The 19821-nt window shown below is 41.3% G+C and overlaps 1 protein-coding gene across 11 annotated transcripts in view; it reads left to right on the plus strand.

Annotated features, from left to right (window-relative positions):
* Positions 1-19821, plus strand: part of FOXP1 (forkhead box P1) — a 602646-nt gene that overhangs the window by 181633 nt on the left and 401192 nt on the right. The window contains exon 3 of one of the 11 annotated variants that reach the window (XM_067043619.1): positions 19206-19362. The exons of the other annotated variants lie outside the window; for them this stretch is intronic. The gene's annotated coding sequence lies outside the window, so the exon portion shown is untranslated. The remainder of the gene's footprint in view (positions 1-19205; positions 19363-19821) is intronic. 11 annotated transcript variants of the gene reach the window in all.

Genomic DNA, 19821 nt, shown 5'->3' on the forward strand with positions numbered 1-19821 from the left:
ATACAATTAATTTGCCTGCACTTTCTCGCAAATTGTATGCTGGATTTCCGTGAAATGCTGTATGGAACAATATTCCAAGCAAATTATTGTTATTTACCATGAGTTTTGCCTGCATATTTAAAGTCAACAATTATGTTTCCTTTCTGTACTTAAAGGCCTTTGTACAGCATTTTTAGAAGCCTGGTCAAGGGTCACTAAGAAAACCTGCGCTTTGACCCTGTGATTCTTGGGGAACAAGTTAACAATACCAGGAGCAACAGCCAAGTCTGGTTTCCAAAAGAAATCTCCCAACACATGGGGGTGCCCTCATCGTTCCCTTCCTTTGAGGTAATTAATTAACTGTAGGCCACTGCTCTAAGTCTCATTTGTTTTGGAAAATACAAGATCCCTTGTCATGGGTATCAAAATATTGAAAGCAAATAATGAAACTGACTTTGATCATCTTAAACTCTTTTCTTCACGGAGCATCCATTTGGATTAGGCAGTTTGGTTGTCTTTGGAATTCTGTCATTCCGTGGGTCTTGAAGGTGGGGCATATGTATATCCCATCAGTAACCCCTCTGTAATCCCAGTCCAGACCTTGAAACAGTGCCCTTGTTTTTGTGTGGCCCTTACTTTCATCGCCATCCAGCAGCCATTGACCTGCAAGCATTTGGTGGGGAGCCACGTATTTCTTTTGAAAGCTGTCTCCAGTTTGGAGGTCAAGGCAAGCTTTTTAAAATTTTTTTACATTTTTTTTATTTGGCTGCGTCAGGTCTTAGTTGCAGCATGCAGGATCTTTCATTACAGCGCGCGGGCTCTTTGTTGCGGCGTGTGGGCTTCTCTCTAGTTGTGGCGTGTGGGCTCCAGAGCACGTGGGCTCAGTAGTTGTGGTGCATAGGCTCTCTAGTTGTGGCACTTGGGCTCCAGAGCGTGCAGGCTCAGTAGCTGCAGCGTACGGGCTCACTAGTTGCAGCGTGCAGGCTTAGTTGCTCTGCGGCATATGGGATCTTACTTAGTTCCCGACCAGGGATCCAACCCACATCCCCTGCTTGGGAGGTGGATTCTTAACCACTGGACCACCAGGGAGGTCCGCGGGCAAGCTTCTTGTTTTATCAGGGGCTCATTGTCCTCACCCCAACTGAACCTGAGAAGATCAGCTGACCGTCAGCCACGTGTGAATATGCTAGGGTTTCGTGAATTAGAAAAGGTCCAACTTCTTCCTTTCTTTTCTTTTCTTTCTTTCTTTTCTTTCCTTCCTTCTTTCTTTCCTTTCTTTCTTTTCTTTCTTTTTTGCGGTACGCGGGCCTTTCACTGCTGTGGCCTCTCCCGCTGCGGAGCACAGGCTCCGGATGCGCAGGCTCAGCGGCCATGGCTCACGGGCCCATCCGCTCCGCGGCATGTGGGATCTTCCCAGACCGGGGCACGAACCCGTGTCCCCTGCATCGGCAGGTGGATTCTCAACCACTGCGCCACCAGGGAAGCCCCCAACTTCTTTATTCCCAACTTCCAGATACTTTGGGTTATGACATTTCCGCCAAAACAAAAACTCCCATCAAATCCCCCAAACTAGATTTTCTCTTTCGACAAACTCATCTGGCTTTGCTTGTAAAATCTCTTATCTCATGAAGAATATGCTCGGCCAAGTGTATGTAAGAAGACACCCTCATTGATGGAATGATTTTCAAACCATTTTCAGAATTAAATGGACAGGGGGCTGGACGAGGAGCTCAGGACATGTAAAAGTCAGAGGAAAGCACAAAGACAAGCAGTCACCTGTGTTCTCTCCATCTTGAATGACAATTGTTGACATTTTGTCCTGCTTGCTTGTAGATCTATTTAAAAGAAATAAAACATTGGAGCTCTAGCAAGATCCTCTTCCCATTCCTCGGAAGCACATTCCGTCAGGAGTGTGGGCTGCCTCATTCCATTCCATTGTTATACATGTACTGATAATATGTACTTATAACTCAAAAAACTTAGCGTTTTTTGAGAGTGTTTAGTTTAAATGCTTAGCATCAGAATGTATTGTATCCTAACTCCTTCATGCTTTCTAATTCTACCTTGATTTTGCGAAAGGTACGGTGATAATACGGATAGATCTAGCTTACCCAGCTGAAAGTCTGCATGGTGTTCTGTCCATTGACAAGGAATTGTGCTTCTTCATTTCCATGCTGATGAACTTTTATAATTTTATCTTTACTGCCGTCAACATTTTTGGCATGTACCAGAGTTTCTTTCGAGTGAATACCCAGAAGTAGAGTTACTGGGACAATTCGTTGCACTTAGTAAGGTGTACTGCTCCCCAGTTCAGAACTTGGCCATCACCCCAAGTTGAGGAAGATGTTAATGTGTCGTTCCTTCCCTCAAACACTCCGTAGTCTGGTGAGGAAGTGGAGGAGGATAGTTCTGTCTTCACAAGAACTGCACATTCCCGCTGGGCTGTATTGGTGCCCTCAAGGGGAGATTATAATGGTCTGCTCAGGTCCCTAGTGTTGATCTTTTATAACAGATGATTTGCATTGTTTTGTGTCCATTGATTTCATCCGTCTGAAGAGAAATAGCCCACTCGATTGACCAGCAAGAGACTCGTCTTCTGTTACAGGTAGGAACATGGTTTAGAGAAGGAAGGTGTCAACCAATTAATCCAGCAAGAGAGCTGTGATACTAAGAGATGCCCAGCAAAGGTTGAACCATCACAGGCCTGTTTTTTAAGCTTTCTCAGCCATCACTTTCAAGAGGCTAACAGAACCCCCAAGAGGAATGTTCGAAGCAACAGCGCACAGAAATACAATAAAAGAGAAGACAAATAGAAGAATAAAAGGGAGCAAGAATTTTGGTGTGAAGGAGGCTCTCCTTCTTGTCCTGAGGTGTGTTAGGTAGATCGGTCCCGTGCTGAGCCCTGACAGCGTGTGGGGAGAAGATGAATTTTTCAGGCAGTTTGAGAAATGCCATCCACACCAACTGATACCCTCCCCTGGCAGCCACTTCCCTCTCTATCTTTTATCATTCCTCTTGATCCATCATCTAGAGAATGCTAGAAGTCAGGAGAATGTAAGTTCCAAATAGGCATTGGTGCCTGTTTTCTATCTTGGTTTGTTTTCAAAAACCTTTTTGAACTTTTGAACTGCTAGTACCCATGGGGCAGTGTGCAGGGGAGTTGATAAATAAAGATAATGTTGATGTGAGTGCCGTTTCTTTCATATGTAACTAAAGAAGCATGTGAGTTCCAGATAAGCTTTTCTTAGGGAAAAAAAAACATTCTAAATGTCAGAGTTTTTTGAGTAGGGGTAGGGAGGAGTCTGGAACTAAAAGACATCCTTAGACCTCAGACTGATGAAGAGTAAATCAAGCCAATAGCTTGTAGGTAAACTTGGCTGAAGGCTCTTTGGTTTTCGACTTCCCTCCCCTTTATGTGTTCTCTTAAAATCCTCTGTTTATTATTGTAATTTTACTCTCTGTTTTTGCCTGCAGTGGTTACTTTCTAATTCCTCCTCCAGTAGGTTGAAAAATGGGGGTGTCTGCATCTTACACAATGTGTAGCGTGGGTATGGGAGTTTGTTCTTTTCTTAACAGAACTTCTGAGGAAAAAATTGAGCTTTCCTTACTTCCCAAGTATCTTTTGAAAACCCGAGTTTTGTATTCAGGTGAAAATAAACATGAAGCAGTAATTGTATGTAAATTAACAGAACAGGAAAGACTGTGCTTTATAAGCACCCAATGCAATTAAATACCTGGTTTGTAGATTGTTTATTACCGTTTTGAAATAAATGGTTTCGTTGCATTTCTCCCAGTCCTGAGTTGAATCAGCCAGTTGATGATATCCACAAGATTTACCCTGGTATTAGAGACATAAACATCAAATTTCACTTGCCTGCCAAAAAGTTTTTTTAAAAAACCACCTTAGCCCTCCGACCCTCCCAGGAAAACATGCACTGCCCCAGTGCAAGGTGAAAACTGAGAGCTTATCATATAAAAAAATTCCAACAATTACGACCCAAATCATGGTCGTAATTGTTAACGTTAGATTAAGCAGGTTGGGCATCAGTGTTTCAGATTTCAACTTTCTGCCGCCGTGTCTACATCTTAATTATCTTTGGATTAACAGATCGATGTGGAACACAGTAGACATTTTCTAGGTAGTTGTCGAATTAACGAACAGGGAAATTTCTAAATGACTTGATTCAAAGCTTGTCACACGTAGAGATGTGACAGTGAAATGAAGGTTTGTAAGAAGCGCAGAGGTTGGAGTGGCTGACTGAGGTTTTGTATACAATGACTTTGCTCTTTGCGAAAGTCTGACCACGTGGCCTTCTGATCCGTTTGACTTACATATCTCAGGTAGATGCATTTCAAGCGTGGAGAAGTGGTAGGAGGGGACTTTGCATCTCATCGTGTTCCGTCTTGGTAGGCTGCAGGATGTCGAAGGTTTTTACCCCACACCTCCTTTCTCTTTCCTCCCTCTTACTACGAGTGCTTCAGCCTCAGTGGATGGGAGAGCTCTGGCCTGTGCAGAATCAGGCATCTGATTTTTATTGACACTGGAGAAACACATAGGGTTTTAGAACTCAGGAATACCCAAGTAGTTACTTATTTTAAAACCTGCTGGCATTTCTTACACCTAAACTGCACAGTGGGAGGACTGGTGGGAATCAAAATAAATGCCACATTTTCTTAAATCTCTTTGGTCGTTTTTTTCCTTCATGACTTGGGGTCCTTAGAGAATGTGTCACATTGTGAAGTTGCTTGACTCTTATACAAGTGTGTGTATGTGTGCAACACATACATAGCTATAATGTGTTTGTACACGTGCACAGTACAGTACCTACACATATAAAGTATATGTGTACGTATGCTGTGCACAGTACAGAATATGTGCCCACAGGTGTATACCAAAGCGTATACACACATAGACGCACGCGTAGTACGTGTGTGTCTGTTACCCGTTCTCAACCCAAATAACTCAAGTTGCTTTCCTAACACAAAAAGTCACTCTACGCGAGTTGAAAAATAAATATTATAATCAGCGAGTCATCACAAATAACTTTTATGTCTCGATCAAGCTATTAAATGCTTTCTTATTTTTAAGTAGATAGGGGAATAAAATAGCTGCATAGTTCATAAAATGGTATGTCGTTACTGCCTGCTGTGCCCAAGAATTATGCCAGCTTTTTTACAGTCATGAAGGAGAAGCGGATTAGAAGTATATCAGTGTATTATCCTGTATTTCTTACTGTGCATTCCCTTTCCTCTTTGAGCACCTTTGTAGACTTAAATGGCTACTAATGACATAATTACAATTGTTTGTCACCACCGTAACGCGTGATTTCCGATCTTATCATGAAGATGTAAGTTAGATAAAGGAGGAGTTTTGGCAGGAGGACAAAGTGCAATGATTTATTAGAGGCCAGATGTGGTTGTTAAAAGCTTTTCTACGCAAGGCTCAATTGAGTGATGGGAAATAAGAATGAAATTGCTCTGCACACCCAGCCTGTGGTTCTTGGTGTGAGAGACACCGTGGCTCATGGAAGCATGACAAATGAGCCACATGTTTTATTGTTGTGTACAGGTTTTATGTTGGAATTTAAACAGGGTGAGAAGGGTTCACATTAGCTTACACCCGCCAAGTAGGTGTTTAAAGGAAACTAATGAGACTTGGAGTGCTGGCAAGATTTCCAATTCGCTTAGTGCCTCATAGCAAGAACTGAAATATCTTACGTTTCTGTCAAGTTTCAAAGAGGGAAAATCCCAGCACTGTTAAAAAAGACACAGAGAGCGAGAGAGAGGTTAATATGAGAATTCAAAGAAATCAGAAGCAAGTGGAGACAAGATATTACTTCAGCACTGTTGACATATATATTGTACACATAGACTTGACATATATACAGTTAGATTAGAGAGATGCTCCTAAGGAAGGGGCACAATTTCTGGTTTTAGTATTATTTGCGCACACAAAGCTCTGTTAAAATAATGTTAAGACCCTGGAGTGATGGAAGCTGTGAGTGGTCCGAAGAGAGTTTCTGAGCTTTTGGAAGAGGGGAAAGGGGAAAAAGAAGAAAATGGTTCTATTTTAAAGCCATTCTCTGGTCTGAAGGTAGGGGTCGCTTTTCTTCCTGTCCTTCCTTCCCCCTCCTTCCCCCTACCCCCCACCCCGCTTCGCTTTCCTGTACAATCATCGTATATGGAGAGTGACGCTGTAGGATTGGTTCTGCATCGTATGGAGCCTGGAGCTCTACTGGGAACTCTCTTCCAGGGTGGATAGCAAAATCACTTTATGTAGTTGAAGCTGAGGACCTCAAGTTTCTTAGATGAACTCTGAGGCCAGTGAGAACTTTGGCGTGGTGTTCATAATACTGTGACCTGCCCTGTCCTGTCAGTGGAAACTCCAAGTCCCTCTTCTTGCTTTCTCTCACGGTTCTACAGACTTGATAGCTCTTTCCATAATTGATGATTCCACGTGTATTTATTCGCCAGTGTCCGGCCTGTCAGTTCCACAGAGGCAGGCATTGTGTCCCTGGGCCTGTCACTTGATCTGGCACGTGATGTACATTCGGGGAGTTATGTGTAGAGTGACTCAAAAGAACCACATGGACAATAGCCTACAGTTCAGGGTATCACTTGGAGAACACTAGCAAGTCCGTGCGTATAAAACTTTCCCAAACTGTAAACGCGTGTCCACATAATGGAGCAGTTTAGATGCCCCGCTTGCCATCCCCTTAAAGTTTGGAGCCTTGGAACCCCGTTAGGTCCGTTCCCTTCCAAATTGAGTTTTGCCTCCTGGAATGCACCGTGCAATTCCAGGAACTGCCACTTGATGGCTCATACCTGACCCTTGGACAATTTAAAGAACAGTCAGGAAAATACACATGCTTTCTCCCTCCACCCCTTGACACTCTCTCTTCCATTGAAAATATTATATATGTCCTTTATGACTCACATAGTATTGGACTTTATAAAGAGATGAATACAACTGAAATTCAGGGAGTAACGTTTTAAAGAAATGAGACACGGAGAACCAGGGCTGCCTCCAGGGCTGCCCGCCCACCTCGCGCAGGCCCAGAGCTGTGCTCAGGGGCCCTGCGCTTGCTTTGACCCTCTGCTGCCGCCATCTTGAAATTTTTAATGATTTTGAACAAGGGGCCGCATGTTTTCACTCTGCACTGGGCCCTTCAAATTATGTAGCTGGTCCTGCCCATGGGTATGTGTTCTCTTTCTCATTGTAGTTACGTGTGACTTTCAGGTTCCTGACTTTCTTTACCCTGCCAGAGTTTGTGTTATCTGAAGGTAGGTTGCCTCAAGCCTGATCTTCCCTGGCCATGTGGCTTCTAAAGGCTTCACGGAGTGCTTGGTAGGAAGCCTCAACTCACAGGACACAAGCAAATGGGATAAGAACTTTGGCTGTGACTCAGACTTGTGGCTTCAAATACTGGCTCAAAACGTTCCGGGCCCGGCTTCCTCATTTACAAAAGGGAGTCGATGGTAGTGTGCCTACCTCCTAGGCTTGAGGTGAGGATTAATTGAGGTGGTGGGTGGAACAAGCTTCCCAGATGCCTGACTCTGGGGGAGCACTCCGTCCCTGCTAGGTACTGCTGTGATCATTGGGCACCACATTTTGGGTTACACCTGACGCTTAGTGAGCTTACTGCTCTTTGTGGTTGTTACTCTGTTGAAGTTGCATGATTCTCACCGTGCTTTGATGCTGTGACATGCCAGCAATGAAGGTTCTGGGTGTCCTGGTACTGGAGTTCAAGGGAAGACTTGACTCAGATCTGCTCACTCCCTTTTCCTCACTGAAGCCCAGGCTGCTTCCTCTTCCCTATGCTTCCTCCTTTATTCAAATGATTAACACAAAAGGATTTGTATAACTAAACTCAGCATTTTGTAACCCATTTCTGTTTCCCAGTGGTTCAGAGATGTCTCTTCCTCAGTATATAATTAAAGGAACCAACCTCTTTTCTGCAGAGCATTTAGAACACATTTTGAAGCAGCTAAGTAATTCATAAGTAACCTCGCCCTCCCCCATTCATCCAGGAAATTTGTAAAACATTGGCCATGTCAAAGGGACTTGTGGTCTTAGAGAGAGAGGCTATTTTATTGGGGACTGATAATGATGGTGGGGTATGATCCATTCGTGGATCGAACAAATTATCTATTAAAGACTGCGAGACGGTGTTTAAGGACTGGGAATATAGCTGTTCACAGCACCATCAAGAAGCTTGCAGTTGTGTGGCTGATATTCTAGTTTGGTCAGATATTAAACACAATACAGAGCAGTACCAGATAAAAGTGCTGGGTAAAGATAGAAAACGACATGACAGAATAAGAGTGCCTCAGGTCCACTTTGGAGGAGGTAGACCGGAAAATCGGAGGAGGTGACATGTGAGCTGAAGTTTGAATGGCAGGATGGAGGTAGCCAGGAGAAGGTTGGAAGATCCACAGTCTAGAGTTAGGAACAACCAGTGCTCAGATCCTAAGGTGCCATGAGCTTAGTGGGTTTGAGGAAGAGAAAGAAGGCCAGTGTGGCTGGAGTGAGGTGTGTAAGATGGAGAGGAGAAATTGGTTGGGCAGGAGAATTACTTGGGACCTGATCCTGGACCCTACTCTGTAAGACAGTCATGTGCTCCCTGAGCTTTAGTGCTCTGGCTATTATTTTCAAGCTAACAGGGAACCAGGAATCTGTCCAGGCACAAGCTGAATAATTCAATCAGTGAAGCCGTCTCCAAGCGTTCACCAAGGCGGGGAATGGATTTTACCTGGATTTATCCACTTCAGTTCTCTAATTAAGAGGCGTAACGCTGAAAGGAGCACTAGAATTAGAGTCCCAAGACAAGTCTCAACTCTACTGGGATGAGCTGTTTCGTTTCCCTGACGAGTCATTTCATCCATTAAGACGATGATGCCTTTGACACAAGCTTGGTGTAGTGACTTAATGACTTAGGGCTTGTGACAACTACTTGACAAATGCAAAATCATATTGGATGGCTATTATTATTGATAACCCTTCACTTGATTACCTTACCTACTAAAAATACCTTATTTTCTTAATTATAAAAAATGCATCGTTCTATCCATTAAAAAGATTTTGTATTACATATGGAGCAACCTAACAGGTAAATTCTCGATAGATATAGCAATAGTTTCCTTATTCCTTAAGTGGTTCCCAGGTGCTGATTCACACTCGTAGGTAACTCTCTGACCTTCTATTTTAAGGCCTGGGATATTTGAACAAATGGCCACCATCTATGGAATTTTGTCTCCCAGATTTCATGTCTTTTAGCTGGACTGACTTTGAAATCTGGGAAAGCTTAAAAAGAAGGGTTAACTTGTAGTTTTAATAAAGAACTTGCCTTTAAAGGGGACTCTTCAGGGTTCTTAAAAAACAAAAATCCCATCACTCCAGAAATAACTGCTGATCGCCTTGGATCTGGGCTTGTGGATGTGAGCAGTTTACATGCTGTTCCTTGGGAGCCGGTGATTCTTGTGGAAATTTGGTCTCCGTAGTTGACATATTTGATAAAGGAGTTGGCCTTTGTCTCTGTCTCCTTCTCAGCATCTCTTGCTCTGCCCAGCAGGACATTTGTATATGTCAAAGAATCCGATAGGATAACAGACTCCATGGGTCCAATTCTCCAAGATTTGTTCTCAGGAGCCGTGTAAATGGCCCCAGGGAATTTGAGTTTTAAAATCTTACACTTCTTTGATTTCATAGACACTCCTTGGAAAGATGATCTCAGATTACTGGAAGACTTTATTGTTAAGTTTTAGAGAGTTTTGCATTCTGCTTAGAAATCATTTTCAAGTTTTATTAGAACATTTACTAGCGATGGCGCTAATTATTTTAAATATGACCCTGGAAATGGGCTATGTCAGCTTGAAAAGACTGTTTTTAACAGAATTTGGTTTTAAAGGCAGGTTTTATAGACATTATAGTAATACCGTTGTTATCGAATTAGCATCCACTGTGCAAATGTACATGATATTAGAGAGGCAAGTATACATAAAATTATAAATTTATGAGTTTTTTTTATCATGAGTCTTATACAGTCATCATTACTTAACAGTGTGAAATGTGGCCTTAGACATTACATTATGTAAAGACCAGGAGACAGAAAAACTGAGGATCAGTTTTTGATTATAATAAAGTTTTAGTATGAGGCATTTCTGAATATGTGTCACAAATATGAGTCATGAATTTCACACCAAACCTGACCTATTATGATTATGTTTCGACTTCAAGGGGTTTTCAGGGTTTAAATTCTAAATTTAATTCGAAGGTTTCAAAATGATTCACATTCAAATCTACTTTTATGTTTTATAATTAAATAAGAAAATATTGCTTATACCTACATTTTTTACTATTCTTGGACATACTATAATTACTTCTTTAATTTCACCAATAAAATAGCCCATTTCTTCATTAGTAAATGACAAGGCTATCTCAGTGGGAAAAAAAAATTAGTTTGAATGTGGCTTGCCATCTCAAATAGTCATTTCAGTTTGGAATTTTCTCACTTCTTTCATTAGTTCCTTTTGTAAAATGTGAAGATACTTTCTAGGTAAATTAATCCCTCCCAAGTGGTAAAATAACTTCGTTTTTGGAAAGAGTTATTAGAGTCTTATTCTTTATAATCTTAAATTACCACTTAGGTGAGAGTGAAGAATACATGAAAAAATTACACTAGTTAAAAAAAGAATGATTATGACCTAGGCCAAGTACATTGCAATTATATGTTCATGGAAAAGTGAGCTTTCTTCTGGGAAAAGCATGCTATAGATGCCCATGAAATTTCCAAAGTTTAAGTATTTTTGTAAATTAGGTTGTTCCTAGTTAAACAGGTGGCTTTAAAGGCTGGTTTCACTGTTGTTTTAATCATAGTTTAGTTACCATGGAGAAATATGCAAGTTAGCATTTATACACAGAAGTGAAATTTATGCTGCATAGATAATAGCCTAAATTTAGCTTGACTTAAGTTTACCACTTCCTTTTTTTTCAACCCAAAAGAATAATAATATATCACATATATCCATTAACAAGTTAATTTCTTTAAACGCCACTGTTATATTTTTAGAGAATTTCTTTTCTTAAGCTTCGATGGCCACTCTGTCAATGTGACTTTCTCCCCCGTGCTGAGCACAGTGTAGCATATTACATTTGATTTGCTCTAACTGTGTCACCCTTAGGTTTAATAAAAGGCTTTGCTAAGTTTAAAATCAGTCATGTGATGAAAAACTAATGTTTGGATACATTGTGTCTCGTGGGGCTTTGCAAAAGACTATTATTTTATACTGAAAATCTTCAGAAAATATGCAATGGTGTTGGGACCGTCCTGATTTCAGAGCTCAGCAATAGTTCTGATGATCGTTTGGCTGTATTTTCTGAGACAGGTCTTTGTAATGTACTCTTTGGATCTCAGTGTCCTCTTAGCTGGGTGATAGATTTTTCACCCTGAATTGAGAGGTTCGTTTGCGTGGAATCCAGCAGCCGGGAGCTGCCTTTGCTGCTGCCGTTTGTTCTACCCAGCACCTCAGAGCGAAGGCTAAGTTTTCAAGGACAAATGTAGTAAAAGTGTCCTCATGCAACACGAGGTCCCCCAGCACAGGGAGAGAGCAGCAGATCCCTTTCAACACCAGCTGTTCTCACAGATATAGATTGCTGCAGTGAAATTTTCTTAATATAATTCAGGAAGCTCTAGAGAATTCTCCAAAACAACTGTGCCAACAAGGAAAATGTTGAATTTTTCATCAGCTGCCCAATGCTGAGAGTTAGTGGGCAATCCGTTCATTCATGACCAGATGTTCAGCGTGGTAACGCTCTGCAGCTAACTTGAACCCTGTGGCCTGTTTACCATTGGCTACAAGGACATTGGCAGCAAGCTGGCATTGGAGAATTGAGGCCTGTACAAGCAAAAGACCGAAGTGTGTGTCTGTGGCTTCCTGGTTTTCACCAGCGACCAGACAAGGTAGGGAGTGATGAAAGAAGGGGACGCCATCACATCAGTCATCCTGGAGGCAAGGAGAATTTGCCGTAGGATTGTGTCTTGGGGGAACAGTTGGCAAATTCTTAACACTCCTTTTTATTTGGGAAGAAAGGCGGCCTTTGTTTAGTTGGATAGATTTTTTTTTTTTTTTTTCAACCTGTGTCTAAACCATCAAACTTTTTGTGGTGAGGGCAATGGGTGGTTAAGACAGTAAGAAAAAGGTTTCTAATTTTAAACTGGAGGAAGTTAATAAAGCTGACTCTTAATATTGAAACCTTATGAGGTCCAACCTGGAATTGGAAATATGTGATATTTTTGCCCTGGGTAAGCTTTATTTTTATAGGTGGGGAATATGTAGATCTTCCATTCATACAGATTCACCATTTCCTTTATGTACATGTTTCGGGCCCATGACATTTTTGAGAGCTGTTTTAAGTCATAGTATTTGGGGGAAGGGGGGGGACTTAGATCAAGTAGGGGTTTTTGAAGAAACAATATAATTTTCCACCTTGAAAAGGATTCTTCCTTAAAATGATGAACTGTGTTTGATTCTGGAAGTGAGCATGGGAGGCAGATTTCATAACTTATAGTTTGTCCGAGGTGGAGGACTTTTCTTCCCACCTCCATGGCGCTGCACGGTAATGTATTGCAAAATATGTGTCACATGAAATTGGCCATATTAACCAACTGCGCAAGAGTTTGAAGTATTGTTTCAAAGCTGTAAGGGGAAAGGAGAGAAACACATTTTCTTATTTGACCATTTTTATTTTGGGGCTCAGACAGAGCCATCCCAACAAGAAGTTGGCCTTTGTTTACTTGAAACTAGAAGAGAAAGTCATCATGGGATAAACCTTTTGCTCTTTGGAGCCTTGGGCTGTTTGCTCTTCCTATAGAATTCCTGACTTCCCCTGCCACGTCTTTAGTGACACCCATCCTTCAGGGCACAAAGGGAACTTGGAGGGTCTTTGGAGCAGCAAGCAAAACCCTTGCAATATTGATGTTTGCTTTGGCAGAGCTTTCTGCCTTTGGTTTACAAGGCTGTAGTAAACACTTCCTTTGCATTTCCTGCTTACAAAGAAAGCAGGTTACATGTTGCACTGAGATAGGGAAATTTCTCAGTACTCCATTTAAACTGGCATTTCACTAGCCCTTCGAATCACACCGAAGGAGTCTGTGTTTCATTTGCCTGGGTGATTTTTTTTTTTTTTTTTCTTTTCCCTTCTCTTTCTGAAAAGTCCCTTGGCTTGTTGACTTGGAAAAAGCAGGTTTTGAATTACAGTAGGTACTGACGTTGGGCTGCCGGGCCACGCTGTTTTCTGGGATGCTAACTTGCTGATAGAAAAGCGAGAACCAGTTTACAGTAGCTCTGACACCACTGTTACCTTTCCTCAGTCCTCTCCAGCTGCTCCCAGCCCTTCGGATGCCTTCGCCGTGCACACAGTTTGTTCTTGGGTGTGAAAGCAAACAGTATTTGAGTTGGCGGCAACTTCTCTTTCAGTGGAGTTTGCTGCCTCGGCAAGAAACCGCAGCGTGAGCTTTCTGCTGCTGAAGGTTTCCACTGGCAGGATGGCCTTTTCCCACATTTCCTTGGTTTAAGGAAACAGATTTCTGAACTTGTTTTTTTTTTTAAAGACAAAATGCCAAAATTTAACAGCTGGAGTTGGTATATAATTTATGGTTTTTACTTTACGTTCTGTGGATGTATCAAAATCAAAAATCGGCAATTATTGTTAAATTATGCAAGATTTTGCAAAAAGAGTGATTAAAAATAGACCCTCTGTTAAAATGAATTCAAAAAAGTCATTGTTACCCAAACAGGTATTCTCAATTATTCTATCTTTAATGGTTTTTAATTGTTATAATTTACCGATATTCTGTTACATCTCTCAGAGGAGTTGTTTCTGAAAGCTCTTTGTTTTTCCTTTGAGGAACAAGTAGGAGTTTGTTCATTTGAACCTCTTCAGCTTTTTTTTTTTTTTTTTTTTTTTTTTTACAAATTTTATTTTTTATTTTTTTACATGTCAGCGTTAATCCTTGCTTTAGGTAACCCTTCTTGTCACAGTGGTTCTGTCTGGAGAATCTTAACTGTGAGAGCAAAGCAGACTCAGACCTGTTGCCTGTCAAGGTGATAGTTTTTGTCAACAGGGACTCCTGTGACTCTCAAGGAAGTTATCCAGGTCTCTGTTATGAGAGAGACTCTACCTGTTTTTAGGCAAGCGTCGATTTTCCTATATTACCTTTAGGAGAAATTTCTATCCACACCTTACAGATTTAGCATACATATTCCTCATTGGCTGGAGGCCTTGCTAAATTGGTTAACATATCAGAATCAGGAAACGAATGCAATCAGTAAACAGAAAAAAAAATGGCTGAATGTTGCCTCCAGATAGGTAGTATTTTTGTCCTATCAGTACACAGAGAGTGGTGGTTTTGTTGTTATTTCTCTTTCTGTGGATAGAGGTGAAGACTCTGAGAAGCTTTATTAACATCCCCCAAAGCCACACCTTTGTTTAAAAAGTGCCTCTAACGTGTGTTTTCCTGATTTCTCAGAAAATAAAATAGGAAGTGAGAAGGCCGTTCTCCTTGGTACGCTGTGTTACTCTAAAGATCATTCAATCTACATGTTAGATTTAGGGTCAGAACGTTAGCTGTGATGAATAACAGGGGACAAAATTTTTCTTTTCTTTTCAAGGATAGTGGCAGTTAATCATTTTTATCTGCCCGTCTTGTAGACTTGATTAGATTTATTATGTATGCTGCGTGTTTATGGCATTTTTATTATATGTTGTTAATTTGTTGTAACTGCCACCACTTTTTTTTTTCTCCTTCCCTTTTCTCCCTGGAGGACCCTTGAAAGCATCAAAGTGTCAGTTGTTACCTTGTGCTTTGAGAAACTTTATTTAATTTTTAATTTTAAAAAAGGCATGATAGTCTACCGGTTAAAAAGAAAAGTACCAGTGTTATCATGTATCTTAATAAAAAAGGAAAACTTGCAGTTGTGTTCTCCTGAACACTTATGCTTTTTGTTGGTGGTGAAGTGCTGCATGTTCGGGGTGGACTTAGAGAATACACATTTTTTAATACACTTCATCTGAAACCCAGAAGGGAGAGCCGTCGAACATGCGCTGAACTGCGATTTTCTTTATTACTGGGAAGTTGTATATGTAGTTTGCAAATCACTACTAGGGAAGACAATTGCGACGTGCATCACTTCATCAACAGCAAAACATTTAAGCTGCTTAAAAAGTCAGGCAGTCTAAAGATGCATTTTAGAACAACACACTCTTTTTTAGCTTACTAGCTCTCAGAATGGATATGAAATCTGTTAAATATAGAGGCAATTCTTTAAATAAGGCCGACAGTTAAAATTGGGAAGCAGGAGAATTAGATTGGAAATGATTTACGATGAGTCTACAGGACATTCAAAAAATAAAGTTAGCAAAGGAAATCCACTGGCTGTATTGGCTACATTACAGCAAAGGATTTTTACTTTTCCTCCCTTTTGAATTGGCTGGATATATAGGCAATGCAGAGAAACAGACTTTCAGGCGGAAAAATTGACAGCGTTTTTCTTTTTACTGTATACTCTGGCATTGGTTTGGTACTGGCATTATAAGTCTCTGTCTATAACTAAGTCAGTTTCTTGTTTTGACAGTTACAAACTTTTTCAATAACAGAGAACCACCCATTCTCTTAAGAGCATTAGACGCTGAAATAAATAGAAGCTGGATTGAATAGCAGCTTTGTTTTCGTCATGCATCGTGAACATATGGGTCCTTAAAAAATACCATTTGAAGATGACACGGGTGTGGTTATTGAGCTTATAATGTGTAATAATCACAGATGCACACAGGTCACGTTTAAGAATTGGTATACATTTATTCGTACTCCACCAGAAGAAGTTTATACACTTCTGTGGAACAAACAATGTGAATTCAAGAGAGACAGATTACAGGCAATGTTAAGTTCTTTAGGTATGAAATGGTTCCAGTGACAGCTAAAACTTGTTCTTATGGTGGCTTATTAAATAAAGCATTTAAAATTCTTACTTATAACGGGAAGAGAAAAGAAATATAATTTTAGAAATTTTACATATAAAATCACTAATTATTCCAATTATAGCAGTATTAAATGAACCAAGCAAAGGTTGTGTGTTTGCTAACTAGTAGTAGAGAGAGGAGTTTATGGTGATGAAGTTATTAAGCCAGCTTTTGACTTTAGTGTTATAAGAGATGCATGGTGCCTCATAGTGTGCGTGAGAAGGTCATTTGACTCCTTCATCCTCTTAGCTCAGTATGTGTTTAAAATTGCTACAGGCAATTCTGAGAAAACAAAAGTTCATATTCAAATGCTGTACTTAGGGAAAAAGTGCTAAGAGAAGTGAGGTATTTCTTTACCCCCCTGGAGAATTTAAGCTACAGCTTGCTGAAGATGTGAACTTCAGTTATTTGGGTTAGGGGAAGAGAGATGGTTTCCTGGCTCTTGGAAACAGAGTGGATACACAGCAAAGACCAAAAAGCTTGGTACTTGAGGAGACCAGCAAATAATGCCCTTTGGCCGGGACACAGAGTTTGTAAAGCAGAAGAGAGAAAATGAGTTGGTAGGTAGCTGACACATGACCGTAGAGGACTTCAGGTTCGGGTTAAGAAGCAAGGAGTTTATTCAGTAACATGAATTAGTATTAATAATGGCAGGCAATATATGCTATGGGCAAGACATCGAGCATAGTGATTTCCAGTTTGTTATGTTTTACTCCTTACAAGCGTCCAAGGAAGGGGGGACGCTGTTATTATCCACAGTTTACCATACAGATGAGATTGAGTCTTGGAAAGGCTAAGCCGTCTTACCACGGGCACAAAGTCGTGAGATGGAGCCGGGGTTTCAAACTTCTTCTGTGACTCAAGGACCAGCCTTTTGAAGACCTCAATGACCCAGCCAGTGGGCATGACCGGGGTTTCTATGAGCGCAGGAATCGATCGCTCAGTCAGAGCTGGGCTGCAGAATCGTTCATCTGTCATCAATTTACAGAGTGTCGTGCGGAACCCCAGTTGGAGGAAATGGTGATGTTGCTGAAGAGCCACAGTCAGTCTTCAGTAGAGTCGTTGAAGAGACTGGGAAGGAAAGGACAGAGGGGTAAAAACACCCTTGAAGTTTCATTGGCTGGACTTGGTGTGAAAGAGACGGACGATTGGAGAGTCGGGTGGGTGTTCCCCACTCTTGTTCCCAGAAGATGAGAGAGGGCAGGCCGAGGTTTGGATGTCATCTTAGGCGCAGGTGTCAATCTCAGGTGGAATCTTACCGGAAGATGAGGAAATACACACTGAACACAAGGCCGGGAAGGTAGTTGGGCTGAAGACGGACATCTGAAGCCAAGGGAAGGGAGTACAGAGAGGCCGACTGGTACGTTTAGCGAGGGGGGAGGGAGGGGAGAAGAAAGAGTGGCTGGAGAAGGCGACCAGGAAATAAATCAGCCTCATGAGATAAAGAAAAACCTTTCTGCACATTGAAGATGACAGATTTGTAGGCCATGCTTCAGACACATACCTATACATATTCATATTTGTATACATATTCATGTACATATTTATATATGTCTTCCTATATGCATTCATATGTATCACTGTGTGTATTTGTATGTGTATCGTGAGCATGTGCCCCTCCCTCGAGCACACAGATGTGTACTTGGGAGCCTTTCCCACCCCCCGGGTAGGCTAGGTATCCGTCTCTCCCGTGAGCCACCCACGAGGGGCGATTCTGCTCCATAGTGCTGCGACCTGAGAGCCATAGAGGGAAGACGGAGTTTACTTCTAGATAGTGTAAGGTTCAGACCAACACATAGCATTTTATACCCCGCCCCTCCCCCCTACCCGGTGCATTCCAACTCAGAAGCCTGGCTGCTTTAAATGCTATGGTAAATGCTAAGTGATCTATAATAGGATTGTACAGAATTCAGCAAGATTACCATTATGTTGTGAAATATGGGCTAAGAGTGTGGTCAATAAATGTGTTAACTTTTCATGTGGGGTGATATTTTTCTCCTTTGAAAAATCCATTCATCTGCTGAAGTGCAGTTGGGAAGTTCACGGCTTTCATTGCTTTGGCCAATGCAGGATGGTGGTTAAGATTTTTTTTTTTTTTTTTTTTTTTTTGCTTCCCTTCTTTAGTCCTCTTCTTAATTCCTAACAAGGTTCACAGCAAAGACTTCCAGGTCTTTCTTTCTTTCTTTTTCTTTCTTTCTTTCTTTCTTTTCCCCAACAGCCAATGAAATACCGTGTTATTGCTAGAGTCTGTCTGTGTTATTGATTGGAGAATGAGGTAGTGGCCTTTTTTCTTTTCAAGATGCCACTTAAGTGATTCCCTCTCAGGATTCTTTAATCTGTCACCCTGGTGAAAATTGCCCTCCCGTGTTAGTAAAATTAAGCTTCTCCTTCTTGATTCTTTACAGGGACTTTGACTCAAGGGTTAGAATGGTTCGGGGACTTCCCTGGCAGACCAGTGATTAGGACTCCACGCTTCCACTGGGGCGCGGGTTCGATCCCTGGTCGGGGAACTGAGATCCCACATGCTGCACAGTGCAGCCAAAAATTTTTTTTAAAAAGGGGGGGGGGTTAGAATGGTTTGGAACACCTTAAAAAGCTTTTGTGCCACCCATTCCACACGCTGTGAAATTCATGCGAACCCTTTACAGACAGTGACAGTCATTTTAAGAAAATAGATTTAACAAAATCGTGCCAGTCTTCACACCAGTGCCACTTGGGATATCATCCACCTTTCTCCTGGGGGTCCCCAGTTGGCCATGTGGCTGAGGGCTTTGTCATCATGGTTTGAGAAGTCATTTATCAATGGAGGTCACCCTGACTTTTGAGATTCTAATAAAATTGGCTTGAGCCTTTGTCTTATTCCCCATGGGACTTCCAGTGAGCATTTCTAGAAGCTTCATTTTCATGATTGACTTTGCTTAAAGAACCCTTGATATTCTCTCTTCTCGCTGCTGTGTGCTTTTCTCCTCTCAGGGTTGGAAATGAGCTACTCTCCGTAATTTCCTTCCAACACAGCTCACACAGGGCATTGGACTTGAGGGAGTTCTAAGAAGTTTGCATCAGAGAAACTTAGAATGAAATGTTCTGCAGGTTTATTCTTAAGATAATGTTTGCCCCCTCTGAATCTGTCCTTGGATAGCTTTCTGTGTCGACCTCCAAACTTATACTTTCTTCTCGCCTCTTTTTTTTTTTTTCTTTCTGTCACCAGCTCATATTTCTTCAAAACAGCAATTTAGCTTTCTCTTTCTGTTCACCATCTCCTTCCAAGCTGGGTAGCTGGGGACCTTGTCTTCCACATTTCAAGTAGTGTATCAAGAAGGACTGCTGACACATGGATGGACGTAAACACTGTCATACCGAGAGAAGTAAGTCAGACAGAGAAAGACAAATTACGATATCGCTTATATGTGGAATCTAAAACAAAGGTACAAATGAACCTATCTACAAAACAGAAGTAGAGTTACAGATGTAAAAAACAAACTTACGGTTACAGGGGGTAAGCGGGGGGATAAATTGGGAGATTGGGGTTGACATATACATACTACTGTATATAAAGTAGGTAACTAATAAGGACCTACTGTATAGCACAGGAAACTCTACTCAATATTCTATAACGGCCTGTATAGGAAAAGAATCTAAAAAAGAGTAGATATATGTATATGTATAACGGATTCACTTTGCCGTATACCTGAAACTAACACAACATTGTAAATCAACTGTACTCTAATAGTAATTAAAAAAGAAAACCTAGACAAGAGGAGAAGAAGAAGAAAAAGGACTGCTGTGCTGACTGGTGAAAGGATCATCTTTTCGCCTGTACACAT

The sequence above is a fragment of the Kogia breviceps genome, chromosome 10, assembly GCF_026419965.1.
Source record: "Kogia breviceps isolate mKogBre1 chromosome 10, mKogBre1 haplotype 1, whole genome shotgun sequence".
NCBI lineage: Eukaryota > Metazoa > Chordata > Mammalia > Artiodactyla > Physeteridae > Kogia > Kogia breviceps.